Here is an 18,459-nt window from a genome sequence, read left to right on the forward strand (position 1 = left end):
CACTGAATGGTGCCTCCATGTGGCACTTTATTAAGGGCATTGTCTTCACTAGGAGCAATGCTTCTAGACAATTTCTCCACAATATATCATCAGATTGAGCATACAACTATACATACACTGCTGTAGCAATCAACCCTAATCCAGAGGTTCTATGTTTCCAGTACTCATGATTAATTTATTATACTCACTTATTTAGCGCTGACATATTCCATCACACTGTACAGACATTAGCATCAAGCTGTCCCCAGTGGGGCTCACAATCTAAGGTCCCTATCAGTATGTCTTTGGAGTGTGGGAGGAAACCAGAGAACCCGGAGGAAATCCACACAAACACGGGGAGAACATACAAACTCCATGCAGATGTTGTCCTTGGTCGGATTAGAAACCCAGGAACCCACCGTGGTGCCTCATGATGATCACTGCAGTTCACACTATGCAGAAAAACAGGTTTGTGCAGGTCGACACAGCTTTTTCCCTTGTTAATCAGTCTTCAGCTTGTCACTTTTTCCTGATGACTCACACCGCATAGACCACCTTAGACCACCGTCTTAGGTTATTTTCACATCAGCGTTTTCCTTTCCGTCATAGGATCTCAAAACTGGAGAAAAAAGCTTCAGTTTTGTCCCCATTCATTGTCAAAGGGGACAAAACTGAACTGAACGGAATGGTATGCACCAGAATGCATTCCGTTCCGTTTGGTTGCGTTCCCATAGCCGACACAAAACCACTGTGTGCGTCATGGGATACTGATCAAGATGGATCCGGCATGAAACACAATTAAGTCAATGGTGCCGGATCAGTTTTCCTGCACTAGGCCACGCCTCTAACTCCGCCCCAAACATAACTATACACCCAATCCCACCCAGTCCCCTAAATGCCCCCACATAGTAACTATTCCCCTTTTATGTACCACACAGTATTTATACCCACATTGTGCCCCCTTCACAGATTATGCCCCGATATTTACCTCCTTCACAGTAGTTATTTCCAGATATGTGTCCCCTCACAGTAGTTATGCCCATATATGTGCCATTTTCACTGTATTATGATCAGATATGTGCCCCTCACAGTAGTTATGCCCAGAAATTTGCTCCCTCACAGTAGTGATACCCAAATATGTGACCCCTCACAGTAATGTGCCCTGATATGTGCTCCTCACAGTAGTTATACAAAGATATATGACCCCTCACAGTAATATGCCCTGATCTATGCCCCCTCACAGTAATATGCTCAGTTATGTGACCCCTCACAGTATTATGCCCTAATATGTTTCCCTTCACAGTAGTTATGCAAAGATAAATGCCCCATCCCAGTAATATGCCCAGATATATGCCCCCTCACAGTAATATGCCCAGATATATGCCCCCTCACAGTAATATGCCCAGTTATGTGACCCCTCACAGTAATATGCCCAGATATGTGCCACCTCTCAGTATTATGCCCTCATATGTGCCCCCTCACAGTAATATGCCCAGATATATGCCCCCTCATGCCGACAGGGGTGAGGAATGGTGTAGCAGGGAACGGACGGCTCTCTGCCTCATAACTAAGGGCAGCTATGGAAGCAGAGACAGCTGCCTGAGAGCGGGACATACCTCCCCCACCCTGGACAGCCACTGTAATCCGGGATTGTTGCACCAGATTCGGTATGGTTGGGAGGTATGATTATCATTACTGAAGTGTTTTTGCTGATCCTTGCCGGATCTAGCAAAAACACTGATGTGAAAGTAGCCTTAGGTGCAGATTGCCAAACTGCAAAAAGCATGGAAAAATAGTGTAGACTGCCTTCCAAAGGACGCGTATAAACAATTCATTATCCTTATATACTGTATAGTATAAAAGATTTGCACCTATCACAAGCGTTAACATTGGCACATCATTTCACCCCACCTAGGTTTCGTACCTTTTGGGCTTCTGCTGAGGTTATGTATGATATACCATGGCGTTATTTATATTGCAAACTCAGAACATGCACGCTACTACAATTTGTTAAATTATACCATGATTACTATTTTTCACCCTTAACATATGCCTCCCATTTCTTTCATAAAAAGTTGTATTTTGTGCTTTAACAACCAATACAAAAACCCTATAACGGGAAAAAATAAGCAGGATTCAGAACCTTGTATATAAAAAGTATTATACTCTTTATTGCAGTATATATAAATAAATATGCAGACATAAATCATGTAAAAGGGGGAAAAAACATCTAGATATGGAACACAAACGCCGAACTGTGTATGGATCCCAAAGCGCCCACATAGCTCCCACAAAAGATGGAAATACATGTGCATAACACAAAGGTAGGTAAGCCTGTACCAATCAAAATAATATCAGGAAATAATTATATCAGATCTACATAGCAAACCTAATGATACAGAGGGGATGAAGTAACATACCCACTCAAAGGGTTAACTGTTATTACTTGTGTTGGGCGCGAATATTAGAATCGCAAATATATATCGTGAATATCGGCACTTCTAGAATTCGCAAATATTTAGACTATAGTGATATATATTCCTAATTTCAAATATTCTAGATTTTTTTTTTCATCAGTTACATCCCTGCTTGTGGGCCAATGAGAAGGCTGCAATGTTTTTGTCTGAGCTCAGCAACATCCCTAGCAACCAACAGGAAAGTTGCCTACCCCTTACTATATAAGAACCTCCCCAGCAGCCATTTTCTAGAGTTTTTTAAGTTCTGAGAGAGAGACAGCAGTGTCATTGCTGTGCTCTGTGCCATCTACACTCCATTATATAGATAGCTTCCATATATATAAGGCCTCTTTCACACTACAGTATGTTGAATTCAGTGTTTTGCGTTCCGTTTTTCACGGATCCGTTGTTCCGTTTTTTGCTTCCGTTGTGGTTCCGTTTCCGTTCCGTTGTTCCGTTCCGTTTTTCCGTATGGCATATACAGTATACAGTAATTACATAGAAAAAATTGGGCTGGGCATAACATTTTCAATTGATGGTTCCGCAAAAAAGGGAACGGATACGGAAGACATACGGATGCATTTCCGTATGTGTTCCGTTTTTTTTTGCGGACCCATTGACTTGAATGGAGCCACGGACTGTGATTTGCGGCCAAATATAGGACATGTTCTATCTTTTCAACGGAACGGAAAAACGGAAATACGGAAACGGAATGCATACGGAACACATTCCTTTTTTTGCGGAACCATTGACATGAATGGTTCCGTATACGGACCGTATACGGAACGCAAAAAACGGACCGCAAAACGGAAAAAAAAACCGGTAGTGTGAAAGAGGCCTAATACAGATAGTCAGTGTAGGTTATATCCTGATATAGTGTAGCTAATAGGTTCTGCTGTCCATACATACATAAAGACCTGCTAAAATGTGAAGTTGAACGTATTGCGCCAAAATATTCATATCATTAGGCCGATTAGCGCAATCGCGAATATATTGGAGCACTCTATCTGCATATAAAGCCATTTTTAATGTTCTGCCGTGCCAACCATTTTCTCCAGTCTCAGGAAACTTCTAGCAGCTTGGAAAATGTAGCAAAAGTGACCCACGCCTGTATTTCGCGCGCATTACACGAATATTACATTGCCGATTTTTCTCAATCAAGAAAATAATCTTGTATTTGCGAATATATGATGAATATTCTCCCAAATATTCATGAAATATTGCAAATTTGAATATAGCCCCTGCTGCTCATCGCTATTTATGATGAGACGCAAAGTAGTTTTCACTCCTCTTTTATACTTTTAGGGCTCATGCGCATGCCCCTTGCTCTTTTTATGGTACACAAATTGTGAATCTGCAAAACACGGATACCGGCCATGTGCAATCTGCATTTTGTCTAACGAAGTGTTCCGTGATATTTCCCCTACCCTCGTCACTTCCTGTTGTGACGCGGCCGCACCGGACATGGCGTTCCCAGCTTTGGAAGGAGGTGTGCCGCGCACAACGACGGGGTAGGGAAATTTCACACCAGAGTTGGGGAGAAGCGGCTACCTAATGCGCTTGCGCCAGATGATCAGACACCGCGCGTGCGCAGTCAGTGGTAGGGAGATTTAACAGAACAAATGGCCATCAGATCCCTCACACCTCCTTCCAAAGCTGGGAACGTCATGTCCGATGCGGCCGCGTCACAACAGGAAGTGACGAGGGTAGGGAAATTTCACTGGTAAGGGAAATATCACAGAACACTGGCCCCTAATTGAACAGTCCTATCCTTGTCTGTAAAATGGACAAGAATAGGACATGTTCTATTTTTTTGCAGGGCCGTGGAACAGACATACCAATGCGGACAGCACAGAGGTGTGCTTTGCGTATCTTTTGCGGCACTATTGACCTGCAAAAGATGCGGATTGGATGCAGACCAAAAATATGCTCCTGTGCTTGACCCCATAGTTAGTAAATTTGACAGGGCCAATAACCATTACACCCCCATCATTCCAGAGTGAGGATGTTGTAAAAATGCCTGTGCGACAAAATATTATTATATGGGCAATTAAAAAGTCACAAAATAGCGTCTTATAGTCTTCGGCTTCTCAATAAATGTTCCCTATTGTTCTAATATATTCTTGGTGCAACAGGAATTGGGCACATTTACTAAGACTGGCGTTCTCCCTGTCAAGACCCCCGCTCCAACCCCGTCCCACCCAACTGTCGAAAGCTTTTCGCCACCACCTGTTCAACTTAATATTGTCTCACCACTGTTCAAAAAGGGGACATGACAGCATTTTTAGTCCAAAAGCTGGGTAAAAATATTCGTAGATAACCCCCAATATCTTACATACAGTGGTATACTGAAAATAAATGAGCTTATTCCAAAATGATTAGACCACAGAGCCAAACACTTTCTACAGGATGTACTGCTACTAGGAAACAGAAGAAATAAAAAAAAAGCAGAATACACAGCCAAACGCAGAGACATTGCCACCGCTCACTGCACAAGTGGCAATGTGAATAGTTTCGTCAGTGGTCACTTACCCGGCCTAAGGCCTCATTCACATGTCAACATCCAGTCGATTAAAATCATGGACTGCCAGCCCATACCATGAGTGGAGCCTACACACAGACAAGATATAATGGAAAGACTTGCATGTGTTTTTGTTCTACATCCACAAACACCAATGCAAGACACAGACCAAACACCATGTGAACAAGGTCTAACAGCTAGATGTCACACTGCCATGATATTCCACCTCCTGTAAATACACAAGCAGTGAATGTGAACAGTGTCAGCAATTTCAGATCTAACAGCTGAGTGATAAGTCAATATTCACTTAAATACATTAACTCGCTATTTTCACATATAACAGCTAAATAGTCTGAATGAGAAATCAAATTGGAAAGCAAAGCTATTGTAACTATCCCAGAATATAATATATTAACCAATAGTGTTGAGCGAATCATAGCATTTGAATCAGAATTCTGTCCGAAGTTTAGGAAAACTTTGATTTTAAACAAATCCAATTTTTCTTGTGCTTCATAGTAACGAATCAGGTTTTCCTAAATTGGAGGCTGCATGTGTTACAAAGTAAAACTAAGAGTAGAGGAGACAAGCCCGGGAATGCAAGATCGCCCATAATGCAGTGCAAGTGCCTGCCCCAACCAGGGGCAGGATTTTGGAAGGTCCTTCAGCCTTTGAGAGACGCACAGCTTGTAATCTGAAAGCATGTGTCTTGGCTGTGTATGCCAAAAAACAATTACAGACACAAGCCAATAATCTCTGTTTTGTAGGGAGAGTATATGGACAGTAGAAAGACATATTTAATTACGTAGATCAGGCAGCATTAGACTGAGCTGCCTTGAGCCCACCAGTAAAATTCGTTCTAGAGACCCACTCTAAAGCTACAAGCCACACAGCGGCAGCAGCAAGACACTACAGGATGATTGATTATGGGGGTCCCTGCAGCAACTTAGAGAAGACAGGACCATGATGAAAGAAAATTCAGTCTGGTCTGCCTGTGTACCTAAAAGTCATCTGAGCCACCTAAGGCTACTTTCACACTTGCGGCAGGACGGATCCGACAGGCTGTTCACCCTGTCGGATCCGTCCTTCCGCTATTTTGCCATGCCGCCAGACCGCCGCTCCGTCCCCATTGACTATAATTGGGACGGGGGCGGAGCTCCGGCGCAGTACGGCAGTTCGCGGTGAGAGGCCGCAGGACTAAAAAGTCGGACATGCAAGACTTTTAGTCTGGCGGCCTTTCGCCATGCAATACCGTGCTGTGCCGTAGCTCCGCCCGTCCCTATTATAGTCAATGGGGATGGAGCGGCGGTCCGGCGGCACGGCGAAATAGCGGAAGGCCGGATCCGACAGGGTGAACAGCCTGTCGGATCCGACCTGCCGCAAGTGTGAAAGTAGCCTTATGCATCTATAATATTCAACTAGGTAGTTTGTTAAATAATCTACCCAGTTTTTATATGAAAATATGCTGTTTGAGATACAGTATTCTGCTTATTAATATGTAGTGCAGTCAGTCTACTATGCCATGTGCCACTTGTGCAGGGGGTGGGGGACTAGGGGCCCACCCAGGGATTCACCTGTTCCCCATGGGCCAGTCTGAGCCTGAGATCAGGATTTTATCAGAAAAAGCATAAGGAGGGACGGAATGGTCCCTCCGAGTTCATAAGGCTGATGGCAATTCAGAAAGTTCCTGTTGCACTGCAAATGAAATCAAATGCAAAATTGTGCAACAACCCTCATTTTTTTCTGTAATTGAAGAACCAGCCAGTATTTTTATGTTAAAAACCTAAAGATTTTACAGTTTATAATCATAAGTGTTTTATAGGCTTATGGCCAGCACCTCCAGCACCAGCATCAATAGCATACATTCTTCTGCAGACGCATTGCATCAATATATTGTGCAGTTTTTGGGATAAGCATTGTACTGTAATACCTACACTAACATAGCAGTTTCATTCCATTCTTTGTATTATGTCAGGGTACATAGTTACATAGTTGTTAAGGTTGGAAAAAGAGAAAAGTCCATCAAGTCCAACCTAACTACTCAGAGTTTTACTGAACATATTGTGCTTCAATACCTAAATTAATATACCACTTTCAGTTAATGCATTGTATGGCATCAAGATACCTTTTCAGTTTTAATGAATGCATTGTGCTGCATTAATATACCAATATGTCTGTGAAGGTTCTCATTTATCCAGGTCATGGTATATATCTGTAATGCTGTCTTGACACCTTTTTCTGGGAAGTCTTTATCACCTACTGACTCCAATTAGGATAATGGAATCAACACCTTTGACCCAATGCTGGGTCTAATTACCAGATGTGGATTCAGTTACATATTTATTCCCAGAATTTTTGTACAGTCACTCAGAATTGAGAAAGCTTGTTGGAAGAACGAGTGAAACGTTTCAAGAAATCTACAGTACGTCCAGTTGCCTTGATTTATTCTTTACAGATATTAATATACCAGTTTCATGCCACTCTTGTATTACCATTGTAAATTATCAATATCATTGTGCAGTGTGTTTGTAGAGGGGGAGGGACATAACGTTTAATAATCTGTGTACCAAACCTTAGAATTTTCATTTATAGACCTGTGGTGTTTTGCTCTGGTAGATAGGGTAAGCGGGCGCAGTACAGAGGCAAAATACAAGTTCTTAACTCAAAACATCCGTGTTTATTCACACTTCAACCATTGTATGAGGTTACGCTGCCGGCCTGCCGGCCGTCTTGATAGTGAGCACTACTACAGAGGATTGCGCTAGTTTAAAGCAGAGTCACTGCTTGAAGATTACATGAATGGACTTTACATAGGAAAACTGCTGTGAGCGGGGCCCGGTGAAGTCACTGTACTTTATATGTAGAATCTTTTTATGTAGTGCTCCAGCAATGGCTCTGCTTTCCTCTGTAACAGTACTCACTGCAGGAGCAGTCTGGCAGGTGCTTGACGTCACTCACTCAGTCATGCTCCTCCCACTTCATTAATGAAGCTGTCAGGAACGTGACTGACTGAGTGAGTTACGTTACGCTGCCGGCCGGACCGATGCTTTGATAGTGAGTGCTGGTCACAGTATCATATGTGTCACAGTATATTGTCCCTGTGTGAATAGTGACCCCCATTAGATAAGATGCTATATGTGTGTCATCCACACATCCCCCATAACAGTGTTTCATCCACAGATCCCCCATAACAGTGTGTCATCCACAGATCCCCCATAGCAGCGTGTCATCCACAGATCCCCCATAACAGTGTATCATCCACACATCCCCCATAGCAGTGCATCATCCACAGATCCCCCATAACAGTGTGTCATCCACAGATCCCCTATAACAGTGTGTCATCCACAGATCCCCATATAACAGTGTCATCCACAGATCCCCCATAACAGTGTGTCATCCACAGATCTCCCCATAACAGTGCGTCATCCACAGATCCCCCATAATAGTGTCATCCACAGACCATCATTAGTTCAAAACCCACCAAAAGCACACCTTTTGGTTCAAAATATTTTTTTTCTTATTTTCCTCCTCAAAAATCGAGGTGCATCTTATCATCAGGTGCGTCTTATAAAGCGAAAAATATGGTATATGCAAACATAAGTACCGAGGCTGTATTGTAGCACATGAGGTGGCATCACTGGATCCTATGGGAATATTGAACTGGTCAGCATTTTGAGTGAGTCTGTCCTCCTTTTGATCATCTTTGGGACAGCCAGCCTGCAGTACAGTGTCCTTGTAGTCATCATCATCACCAGCTGCTTTTTCTCCTGCTGAGGCTTCTCCTCCATCTTCCCATTGTGAGACATTTATAACATAATGTGTGGCCATGAGAAAACTATTAGCGACCAACAATTTGCTTGTGTGCAAGCTGAGTTCCCATCTTGTCAAGTTGCTGGTGGTTTAATTGCTGCCATATCACTTAGTTGTGGTAACTGTGGCACAGTTCCGAACCTTCCCCATAATTGAATTCAGCAGGTATTGCTAGCTCTGTCCAACTGTCTGTAAAACTTGTCTCATCATCACAAAAATGTGGGTAGTTCTGCGTCTTCAACCAAAGTTAATTTTGTATCTAATCAGTTGGACTTTTTGCCAGGCAGGTGTCCTGTCTGTAAAAATTGTCTTAGAAGAAGATGGGTCGGCACTGCGGTTTGCACGTGGTGCACGCGTCCAGGGAAGGCATCCCACTAGTATATAGAGAAGAAGGACCGGAATTCAGTTTCTTGACGATATGAAGAGACTTTTATTCAAAGTATAAAAGCATCATCAGTGACTAGTTTTCGGCTCAAGCCTGAGCCTTTTTCAAACTGCAAAAAAATTGTCTTTATGCCATCACTTTTTGCCAGGCAGATTTCCTGTCCATAAAATGTGTCTGGTCATCCAAAAAAATAAATTCTTCAGTATGCCTTCATTTGGACTACTTTTTTGCCAGGCAGGTGTACTGACTATAAAAATTGTATCATCATTATAGATGAGCGAATCAAAGTTAGGGCTCTTTCACATCTGCGTTCTTTTCTTCCGGCATAGAGTTCCGTCGTCGGGGCTCTATGCCGGAAGAATCCTGATCAGTTTTATCCTAATGCATTCTGAATGGAATGAAATCCGTTCAGGATGCATCAGGATGTCTTCAGTTCCGGACCGGAACGTTTTTTGGCCAGAGAAAATACCGCAGCATGCTGCGCTTTTTGCTCCGGCCACAAACCCTGAAGACTTGCCGCAAGGCTGGATCCGGAATTAATGCCCATTGAAAGGCATTGATCCGGATCCGGCCTTAAGCTAAACGTCGTTTCGGCGCATTGCCGGATACAACGTTTAGCTTTTTCTCAATGGTTACCATGGCTGCCGGGACGCTAAAGTCCTGGCAGCCATGGTAAAGTGTAGCGGGGAGCGGGGGAGCAGCATACTTACCGTCCGTGCGGCTCCCGGGGCGCTCCAGAGTGACGTCAGGGCGCCCCACGCGCATGGATGACGTGATCACATGGCACGTCATCCATGCGCATGGGGCGCTCTGACGTCACTCTGGAGCGCCCCGGGAGCCGCACGGACTGTAAGTATACCGCTCCCCCGCTCCCCGCTCCTACTATGGCAACCAGGACTTTAATAGCGTCCTGGCTGCCATAGTAACACTGAACGCATTTTGAAGACGGATCCGTCTTCAAATGCTTTCAGTACACTTGCGTTTTTCCGGATCCGGCGCGTAGCTCCGGCAAGTGGAGTACACGCCGGATCCGGACAACGCAAGTGTGAAAGAGGCCTTAACGAAGGAGTCGCAGCGAGAGGCCTGAGCTCTCGGTGTCATCTAGTGGTCGTGTCTTGACCAGCAACCCAGCGGTTCTTGAATGGTTGACTCGGTCATCTCTGTTTTGGATCCACTCCTGTTTTTTTGGCATTAGAAATACTGATGGATTACTGACCAAATGGTGACCGAGTGAAGGCGGATGCTCAACAGACAGGATCCGTTTTTTGGGGGTTATTGTTCTGACGGATCAGAGGAAGGGTAAAATAATCAGTGACGTCAACACAAACTGACTGCAGACACCCTCTCCACTCTGTTGGGGGGCTCTACTTGTATAAGCGTTTCATAGAACAGGTTCTGTAGACATCTATGTGGAATCAGCTGACAACAGTGTAAAAGGAGTGTGCTTGTAACGGGGTGCCGAAGGCGTACTCTGTCTCCCATCAGCTGAAGACCTGCTGCTTAGCTTTGGGAGCGAGGATCTGTGTTTGACCTCGTTCCCAGGGAGGCTTTGCTAGCTGGGAGGCTCCCTGCTCCTAGGTTTGCCTTAAGCGCCGAGCTGATCACTCGGTGCTCGACTGGTCGGTCTGTCGGTCATGTGACGCTGGCCACGTCACATGACCCTCACTCCCCACTATAAATACAGGCAGCCTGCTGGCCACAGGTTGCCTGTTAATTCTTGGTTCCTGGCATTTTGTTGGACTACTGAATACTACCTGACCCTGTTCCCTGACGATCCTTTGCCTCCTCCTCCTGCAGCATACGGGTAGGCTACCCGACACTGCTAGATTTGAATGTGTAGTTCCCTTTAAGCCAGTCAGGCCGGTTACCGGCAATCCTTATCACAGCCAGCAGAGGGAGCCCCCAGTTCAGTATAAATAGGCTAGGGCCTAGCTCAGGAAGTTAGAAGTTTCCAGACTCAGTGCAGAGAGGGTTCCCCTCCTGAGTCCGTATTCATAGAAGTCAGAAGGGCATAGCTAAACAGCCTGAAGACTCAGAATACCACAGAGGCCGATCAGATAAAGCAAGAGGTACTCAAGATAACAGAGGAGGTACTAGATAAAGGCAGCTTCAAGGGTACGTCAGCTATAGGGCATTGGACCTTGGAGATTAAGTCGTATGTTTCAGGACCAGTCAGGAATAGTGTGCAAGCCGCCTGTACTGCATCTCCTGTAATTAACACTCTGTAAGGAACATTGCTAAGACCGGCCAGTCTGTACTTCTAAGAACCAGCTGTATTCAGATAGTAACCAACTGTCTTTCATGGAACGGCGCTTCCAACTGCGTCCATGTATTATAATCACTGACATTCAGTAAAGTTCCAGTTTTTGGTTGGCTATCCTGTGGTTGCTTCCGTTATTCTACACTACTTTACACGGCGTGTCACCGTTAAACTGACACTGGCGTCACGAACATTGAATACCTGCCTGTTCCAGTATTTGCCCCAATTGAAGACGACAGTGGATCCCAGGTTAGTGAGTCAAACTGCACTACAAAGCCCAGCATACACTACTGACCCCCTGGGACACTGCATCGCTCTTTTTGGCGTCACGAACAGGATCCGCATACTTCTGCAGTGCAGAGAAGTGTGAACTGTGTGCTTTAACTATTCCACCACCGTATTGCGAGGACTGTACCCTTTATTTCCAAGCCGGTGGATTAAAATTGTGCCTGGGAGGAATCAGAGACGCTGTACTGTGTTGCGCTACCCCCAAAGAGAAAATCGTATTTGTGGACTGTGATTTATTGGACTTTGCAACACCCTGCTTGCTGTCAGGGAATCGTGATCAAGATGGCCACCGGCCGCCTGGAGTAAAGTTTCCCGCGCTGCTGAGGACCTCCGTGGGCGGATCCCTTCAAAGACACAGAGAATCCCGCCCCTCTTCATCATCGCACCGCCGCGGCCCTGCTTTTCCTGCGTCAGCAACGTCACCGCGTACACAGGACGTCCGGAGTCTCACGAGATTTGGCCTGCGCGAACCCGGCGATACCGGTAAGAACTTGTATCCGGAGGGAAGGGGATTGTTCCGGCCCCTTTAGTCACCAGCGGCCACCTCGTAATAAGTTAACATGTCAGATCCGGGAGTTGCCGAGCGGCTGGACCCGGGAGAGCTTGCGGCTCCTAATCATCCTATAGCCCCCAGCATGATGCCCTTTACCATGCCTTACTATTTTGGGGCCCCATGGTTTCCCCGCTATAACGGAGAGGCCCATACCCTAAGAGACTTTAAAGAAAAGTTGCTGGCCTTATTCAAACTGTACCCCATAAATGCCGATCAGCAAATGGAAATCTTGCTAGCGCAACTGGAGGGGGCTGCCCGCAGAGAGGTATTATCCTGGCCTGCTGCTGAAAGGAGTACTCTGGAGCAGATATTCACCCGCCTCAGGGCCACTTTTGAAACGAGGACTGCCTCAGAGATAAAGATGCACTTCTTTGGCAAGAAACAGAAGTCCGGTGAGTCCCTCCGTGACTATGCCCTATCACTTCAGGAGGCTTTGGGGGCTGTAATCCAGATAGATCCCAAGGAAGCTGATAACCAGGATCAGACCCTGAGGGAACATTTTATTACCGGAGTGTCTAGTGAGCAAATAAGGACCCAATTAAAGATGCTGTCCGCCCAACACCCTAACAGTACCTTTCTGGACTTTAAAGAACTGGCTATAAAAATTCTGGGGTCAGCAGTATCTACAGAGTTGAGCACCCCACCTGAGTTATCAGCCTGCAGGTCAAAACCGTTTATCATTAACCGAGCTGAGGCCGGTCAAGCTGTTCAAGCTACAGCTACCGATACTATCGCCATGCTGACAGAGCAAGTAAATCACCTCACTAAAAGCCTAGAGAGAGTGTGCAGAAAAATGGAGGAATGGGAAAAACCTATGATGTCAGAAGAGGAGTTCCTGTCACCCTCTAAGCCGTTCCCACCTTTATACCAAGAGACTCACCCCAGAGATCCTGGGAGGCGCAATAGGGGTCGCAAGCGGCCCGTGTGTACATACTGCAAAAAAATGGGACACACAGAATCCACTTGCTGGCAGTTAAACGGGCAACCCCTGAGGCTGAGGACCACCCCTCGGGAGGTAGAACACTAGGTCCAAAAGATCCAAATTGGATGCCACGGTATGTAGGATCCCATCCTAAAATCAATGTGGAGATTAACGGGGTCCCCTTTGAGGCCCTATTAGATACTGGGTCTCAGGTCACTACTATTCAGCTGCCCGCCTTTGAAAGATTCTGGGACACCAACCAATTGACCCAGCCGCCTGAATCCTGGGTAGAGATTATCGCCAGCAATGGCAAACCGGTAAAGATCCATGGATACTGGGAACCCACCCTGCAGGTGGGAGAAGTAACCTTGCCTCAACAGGGGGTGATAGTAGTACAGGCCGGCGACAGAGGAGGACATCCTGTCATTCTAGGCACCAATGTCTTCAAAAACTGTTATGCAGAAATACTTGCCGTATTACACCAGACTCTGCCCACCGCTTCCTCTGCATCCAAGAGGGTGATTCAAAAGACTATCACTGTGTTAAGTGCCCAGCAGAGGTTTGCTAACGGGAAAGGAGAAATTTGTACTGCCAAGATTCGTGATAATAAGCCTGTGACTTTGCCTCCTAATTCCCAAACTCTCTTATGGTGTCGTGCTGTCCTGGGAGTCCAAGGCCAAGATTATCCAGCCCTGGTGGAACCAATCCAGATGGAGAACTACCCTTATGTGAGGGCTGCCAAGTGCCTGGTGAACGTCTCCCAAGGTAAAGTACCTGTCCGTCTGATTAACCTGAGTGATCATCCTGTTGCGCTTACTAAGCATTACCCTGTTGCCCAGCTTTCTCAGGTGTTCTTCCAAGACATCATCCGTCTTCCAGTGACAGAAAAGCCGCCAGCTGCAGTCAGCGGATGTCCGCCGGTGCCCCAGTCACAAGTACCCTGGTGGGAAGAGCTACATGTCGGGGACGAGACTACCCCCCAACATCAACAAGAAGGGATACTACGGCTTGTCAAAGAGCACCACCAGGCCTTCAGTAAACATGCTGCTGATTATGGAGAGGTTAGTGCCATACAACACACCATACCTACTGGCTCTCATCCTCCTATCAAGGAGAGATACCGACCCTTACCGCCTACTTCATATCAGACTGTAAAAAAATGATCCAAGAGATGAAAGACTCTAATGTAATCCGGGACAGTCGTAGCCCGTGGGCGGCACCCCTGGTCCTTGTAAAGAAGAAGGATGGTGGTATCCGTTTCTGCGTGGACTATAGAAAAATTAACCAAATAACCCACAAAGACGCGTACCCACTGCCCCGCATTGAAGAGTCACTAACTGCTCTGGGCTCCGCTGCCTATTTCTCCACATTGGACTTCACCAGTGGCTACTGGCAAGTACCCATGGCCCCGGCAGATAGGGAAAAGACTGCTTTCACCACTCCCATGGGCCTGTTCGAATTCAATTGTATGCCGTTCGGGTTATGTAATGCCCCAGGAACTTTCCAGAGACTAATGGAGCGGTGTTTGGGTCACAAAAACTTCGAAACAGTGCTGCTGTATCTAGATGACGTCATTGTGTACTCAAAAACATATGAAGACCACCTGAAACACTTAGCAGAGGTCTTTGAAATCCTTGTCAAATATGGCCTGAAGGTAAAGCCATCTAAATGCCACTTGCTCAAACCTGCGGTAAAATACCTGGGGCATGTGGTAAGCGGAGAGGGCGTACAACCTGACCCTGATAAGTTAGCGGCTGTCCGTAACTGGCCGGTACCCACTACCGTCAAAGAGGTGAGGGGTTTCCTTGGTTTTGCCGGCTACTATAGACGTTTCATCCCCCATTTTGCTCAAATAGCCGATCCTATCCAGGAACTCTTGAGGGGGCAGCCCAAGAAAAGTCCTAGAACTCCAGTGCTCATTGAGTGGAATGAAGAGAGAGAGATAGCGTTCCAGTTGTTAAAAAAGAAACTGACCGAGCCTCCCGTGTTAGGTTATCCCGACTACAGCAAGCCCTTCCATCTGTATACTGATGCTAGCAAGCGGGGCCTGGGGGCTGTGTTAGCCCAGATTCAAGAGGGAAAAGAAAGAGTGATAGCTTATGCAAGCCGCTCCCTGAAAGGAGCTGAGAAAAATGACCAGAATTATAGTTCCTTCAAACTAGAATTCCTGGCACTAGTGTGGGCAGTGACGGAAAAATTCAAAGATTATCTAGCCGCTACCCCATTCATTGCATTCACTGATAATAACCCTCTGGCACATCTAAATACAGCTAAATTGGGGGCTTTGGAGCAAAGATGGGCCTCTCGTCTCGCCAACTATGATTTCTCTGTAAAATATCGCGCTGGACGTACTAATGACAATGCTGATGCTTTATCCAGACTTCCCACAGAGACAGCTCCTGATGATGTGCGAGATGTTTGGGAAGATGTAGAAATGCCGGCCTTCTACCATAAATTTGCTCAACAGGATCAGGCTCGGGCTACCAGTAACAGAGCTGCAGTTCCTTCACCCTCCAGTAGGCCGGAACTCAAAGAAGAAAGGTGGGTGAAACTACAGTCTGAAAGTAGAGTGCTGGGTGAATTGTTGGACTTCATTACCAGTGGCAGAGCCCCTGAGAGGATTCGGCGTAAGAGTACCGATCCTGAGCTCATCAAACTGTGGAGACAGCGCCATCAACTCTTCATACAAAAGGGCCTGTTGCTACGGAGAAGCCTAGACCCAGTGTCCAACGAAAGAGTGCATCAAATTCTCATACCCCGACGAGATGCAGGTATGGTGTTGGAGATGTACCACAATCAATCCGGTCACTTTGGGGTCCAAAAGACTGAGGCAAATATCCGCCAGCGGTTTTACTGGGTGGGCATGAGAGAAGACATGGAGAAGTGGTGTCGGGAGTGTGTAGCCTGTGCCTTGAAACGAGGTGAACACCATGATCAGAGGGCACCACTGAGACCCATTGTAAGTACTCGTCCTCTGGAACTTGTCGCCATCGACCATGTGAAACTGGAGCCTAGTCGCTCAGGGTATGTGTACGCTATGACTATTATTGACCATTTCACTAAGTTTGTTGTAGCGGTGCCTGTGAGAGACCAGACGGCCAAGACTACAGCCGAACTGTTCTGGAAACACTTCCTCCTGCCCTACGGTTGTCCAGAAAAGATCCTCACCGATCAAGGTCCTGCTTTTGAGTCCCACCTGTTCCATGAACTGTGCCGCCTGCATAACTGTAAGAAGATCCGGACGACGGCCTACCATCCGCAAGGTAATGGATTATGTGAAAAAATGAATCAGACCTTGATAGAGATGCTGAGGACCGTGCCTCCTGAAACCAGGGGAGATTGGCCTAATCTGTTGCCACAGCTCATGTTCACATACAATCATACCATACACTGTTCCACCGGGTATACCCCCTTTTATTTGATGTTTGGGCGCCAAGGATTATTGCCTGCTGACCACTCCTTGGATGTACTCGTACCTGATTGCATCAACCCATTCCCTAATACCGACTGGGTTGCTGAACACCAAAGGCGATTGAATACGGCCCAAGCTATTGTTCAGGAACGTATGGACTATGCTAGAGACCGGCAGCAGAGAGACTATGACCAAGCAGCCCATGCAGAACCCCTGACGATAGGGGCTGTGGTATGGTTAAAAAATAACCGCCGTACCAGTAAACTGGACAGTAAATGGGAGCAAAGTCCCTATGTTGTCACTGCAATCCCAAATGTTGGAACTCACACTTATGAGATCACCCGGGAGGGCAGGGGATCCCAAATTGTGCACCGAAACCGGTTAAAGCTCTGCCTGACACCCGGACCCAGTGCCGGGAGTTCTATATCTGAACCCCCTGTGTCAGAGTCATCGATACAGCCCGAGGATCCTATGCAGGCTGTCCGAAATCTAAGGTATGACGCTGATCCCATGCATTGGCTTCTGACACCATGGTTGAACTTGTTGGTGCCCGCTCCGGCACCTACTGTACCTTTACTTCCAGAAGAGCCGGTTCAAGATACCCCGGATCCAGTTCCCCCTCTAGTGGATCCTGTTGTTCCTGTTGTTCCTGTTGTTCCTGACCAAGGTCTCACGGATGGAGATCCTCCTGTTGCTCCTCTCTCTTCTACCTCGGTGCTAAGGGAAGAGGAAACCCCTGTGTTGAGAAGGTCCACCCGGATGACCAGGGGACGTCCGCCAGTCCATTTAGGAGACTTTGACTATGCTGGTGGTGTCTCCTCCCGAACAGTTACTATCGGAAATAGCCTGCTTGATGTTTGTGCGCAAGAATGGACTCCTCCACGTGAGCCCTTGCCTGTTCTACACCCACGGGGAAACCCTGTGTAGTTCCTTATTATACTTCAGTCAAGAAAAATAGACTAACCTGGTTCACCTTAAGTCCGCTGTGCCAGGTCAGCGGCCGTGCCACAAAGAAAGAAGACGCCCCTTTTTCTTGCGTCATTTATTGCAAATGTTATATTTTTGTGTGAAATAGTTGTTTATTATATTTATAATGTAATGTTTAAATTATGCATCAGCTTATGTTGGTTCAGGCATGTGTGTGAGTACGAGGCCTTACTCACGTCAAAGTCTGGGGGTGTGCAGCATACGGGTAGGCTACCCGACACTGCTAGATTTGAATGTGTAGTTCCCTTTAAGCCAGTCAGGCCGGTTACCGGCAATCCTTATCACAGCCAGCAGAGGGAGCCCCCAGTTCAGTATAAATAGGCTAGGGCCTAGTTCAGGAAGTTAGAAGTTTCCAGACTCAGTGCAGAGAGGGTTCCCCTCCTGAGTCTGTATTCATAGAAGTCAGAAGGGCATAGCTAAACAGCCTGAAGACTCAGAATACCACAGAGGCCGATCAGATAAAGCAAGAGGTACTCAAGATAACAGAGGAGGTACTAGATAAAGGCAGCTTCAAGGGTACGCCAGCTATAGGGCATTGGACCTTGGAGATTAAGTCGTATGTTTCAGGACCAGTCAGGAATAGTGTGCAAGCCGCCTGTACTGCATCTCCTGTAATTAACACTCTGTAAGGAACATTGCTAAGACCGGCCAGTCTGTACTTCTAAGAACCAGCTGTATTCAGATAGTAACCAACTGTCTTTCATGGAACGGCGCTTCCAACTGCGTCCATGTATTATAATCACTGACATTCAGTAAAGTTCCAGTTTTTGGTTGGCTATCCTGTGGTTGCTTCCGTTATTCTACACTACTTTACACGGCGTGTCACCGTTAAACTGACACTGGCGTCACGAACATTGAATACCTGCCTGTTCCAGTATTTGCCCCAATT

The sequence above is a fragment of the Bufo gargarizans genome, chromosome 2 (assembly GCF_014858855.1).
Source record: "Bufo gargarizans isolate SCDJY-AF-19 chromosome 2, ASM1485885v1, whole genome shotgun sequence".
Lineage (NCBI taxonomy): Eukaryota > Metazoa > Chordata > Amphibia > Anura > Bufonidae > Bufo > Bufo gargarizans.